At 27.0% G+C, this 2,500-nt stretch overlaps 1 protein-coding gene across 1 annotated transcript in view; it reads left to right on the top strand.

The window, feature by feature from the left end:
* Positions 1-2,500, top strand: part of LOC101886260 (pituitary tumor-transforming gene 1 protein-interacting protein) — a 26,671-nt gene that overhangs the window by 4,484 nt on the left and 19,687 nt on the right. The gene's annotated exons all lie outside the window — the stretch shown is intronic.

Raw genomic sequence — 2,500 nt, 5'->3', positions numbered from 1 at the left:
CCATCTCCCAGTGCAACACTTATAAGCGAATGTTTGTCTGTGTTATTGAGCTTTTATAATAGTTAATATTCAAATGATCTGTTTTGTTGTTGTTATATTCAGTTTTTACCAACTGTTTCTAAATAAGTTTAATTAGTTTTTCCAATACAACTTAACTTCATGATATATTTGATAATTTTATTTAAACTTTTTAAAAAAATTATACAATTATTAATTCATTTTTAATCTTTTTATTTTTAGAAAAGTTCTAAATTAGTGTGTTTACCAACATGAATACATGATGAGCAGTGCATTTATATATAATAATGTTTCTTTTTTAGTAATATATTAATAAACATTAAACTGATAATAATAACACGAGGCAAGTTTATTTATTTAGCACATTTCATACACAATGGTAATTCAAAGTGCTTTACATAAACGGGAATAAAAGACACAAGAAAATAAAAACGATTAAAAGAATTAAAACAGATAATACAAGATGAAAGTGTGTTAAACAGGTTATAAAAGAATGAAAAAGAATAGAAAGACACAATAGTATGACCTGTCGGACGCAGCACAGTGCTCATTCAGTAAAGACACAGATAAACAGATGTGTGTTCAGTCTTGATTTGAATGTGCCTCATATTGGAGCACATCTGATCTTTTCTGGAAGCTGATTCCAGCAGCAGGGGGCGCTGTTAGTAGCTGAAGGCTGATTCACCCTGCTTTGACTGGACTTTTGGAATTTCTCGTTTACTTGATCATAATGATCTGAGTGATCTGTTGGTTTGTATTCAGTGAGCATATCTGTGATGTATTGAGCTCCTAGGCTATTTAGTGATTTATAGAGCAGTAATAATACTTTAAACTCTACTCTGAATGTAACTGGGAGCCAGTGTAGAGACCTGAGGACAGGTGTGATGTGCTCTGATTTCCTGCTTCTGGTCAGAATCCTGGCCGCAGCGTTCTGGATGAGCCGCAACTGTCTGACTGTCTGTTTGGGAAGGCCAGTGGTTAATTTGCAAGTATTGTTCATTCTGCTGTTCATTAACTAACATTGACTAATGCAACCTTATTATAAAGTGTGACTTTTATTTTAGATATTAAGTGTTGTGCTTAGGCTTATATTTGCTTTTAGTAGTTTTCCAATGCTAAATTTATAGATCAACAAATATTTACATTTTAATTTAGTTTATTTTAGCTTTTTAAATAATATTATTTAAAAAATGTCATTATTTACCATTTCAAAGCTTTTTATTATCCAGCTGATAATTAAATGCTTTAATAAAAATGAAACAGAAATGAACTAAAACTGTCTAAAACATAAATATTACAAAAACATAAAATTACAAAAACCAAATAAAAGTCAAAGGAAATCAGATCTAAAAAGCTACAACAAGCACGTTAATAAATGGATTTTATTATTAATAATCAACAGTTTTTACATCAAATGCAAAAGCAATTAATTAAAAAAAAATAAAATCTGTATTTACTGTTGTTTATTTTATTTATTTACTATACATTTGTGCAATCGGGTGTCTATTAAATCTGATACTATGATAAAATAAACCCTTTAAACTGATAAAAGTCCCGCTAGTTTTATATTTAGCCTGAATATCTGGCTTAATAGTCCTTCTAAGTTAGTTTCTCACTTCTGCAATGAAACTCTGAATGTTTTTGGCAGATTTTAAAGTCAACTTCAGGTTTCAGAAACTGTTGTTGCTTATCTGAGGAGATTCAGGGAATGCAGACAGATTTCAGTGAGCTGTTTAAATGTCTTTCTGTGGAAATGAAAGGGAAATTAGACTGAGTTTGCCTATTTTATTTTTAGACCATCTTTAGCAGTTTTGCTTTTTTGTGTTCAAGTTTAAGATAAACCCTCAGTTTTGAGAGGATTGATTATCTCTCAAATTTAGGATAAAATCTTATACCCACATAAGATCAGAATTGATAGGAAAATATGTTTTAATGTTCGCATCTGTGTTTATTTATTTATTTTTATTATTTATTTACATTTATATATGTTTTTATTGTATTTGTATACTTTGAATTGTTTAATCCTGTAGTTATATATATATATATATATATATATATATATATATATATATATATATATATATATATATATATATATATATATATATATATATATATATACACATGCTTTTTTATATACATACATACATACATACATACGCACACACACACACACATATATATATATATATTTTTTTTTTTTGTGTTTTATTTAAATTTTATATATTAACATTTATGTATTGATTTGTATGTATTTATTTATTTAATTATAGCACCTTAAGCTTCACTTCAAGATAAATGGAATATTTTACTTCTTACATAAAGACTATTATCCTGTTTTGTAGGATTTTGACAAATATTTGAACTTTTATTGAATGTATAAACAAACAGTTTTAAGATGAAATGTAAAAATGGTAATAAATAAACTCAATATTGATAGTATGTATTTTCTTACTTTTATTACTCACTTAGATATATTAAT

This window comes from Danio rerio, chromosome 16 (genome assembly GCF_052040795.2).
Source record: "Danio rerio strain M-AB ecotype USA chromosome 16, GRCz13ab, whole genome shotgun sequence".
NCBI classification, from domain to species: Eukaryota; Metazoa; Chordata; class Actinopteri; order Cypriniformes; family Danionidae; genus Danio; species Danio rerio.
Note: the sequence above shows the minus strand (reverse complement) of the source record. Positions and strands in the feature narration are given on the sequence as shown.